At 28.1% G+C, this 398-nt stretch overlaps 1 protein-coding gene across 11 annotated transcripts in view; it reads left to right on the top strand.

Annotated features, from left to right (window-relative positions):
- LOC116849333 (protein unc-79 homolog) overlaps nt 1–398 on the top strand; it is a 736358-nt gene that overhangs the window by 512111 nt on the left and 223849 nt on the right. The gene's annotated exons all lie outside the window — the stretch shown is intronic.

Raw genomic sequence — 398 nt, 5'->3', positions numbered from 1 at the left:
ATATATATATATATATATATATATATATATATATATATATATATTATATATGTACAACGTGAGTCATTTTAATCGAACTAGGCAAATATCTCGAAAAATATGGAAGATACGGAAAAATATTTCAAACAAAGTTGTATAGTTCATAGAGAGACATAAGATGGTGCAATTAGCTTGACCTTGGATAGTTGTTTGAAAGTCACGTGAAGGTCACTTTCAATTTCTTAAATGGAAACCTCCATTTTTTATTGCATATTCTTACCTCGTAAGTGGCTTAACTTGAGAGCTTTCCAAAACACTATAATAAAATATTTTTTCATTAAATATCTTTCGAGTTAAAAGGCTTCAAAGTTACAATATTGTTGTCATTAGCATTGGTACCCAAAGTGTTTGATCGACGA

The sequence above is a fragment of the Odontomachus brunneus genome, unplaced genomic scaffold (assembly GCF_010583005.1).
Source record: "Odontomachus brunneus isolate Ranch 3 - 2012 unplaced genomic scaffold, Obru_v1 Obru_scaffold_112, whole genome shotgun sequence".
NCBI classification, from domain to species: Eukaryota; Metazoa; Arthropoda; class Insecta; order Hymenoptera; family Formicidae; genus Odontomachus; species Odontomachus brunneus.
The sequence above is the reverse complement of the archived record's forward strand: the minus strand, read 5'-3'. Positions and strand labels throughout refer to the sequence as shown.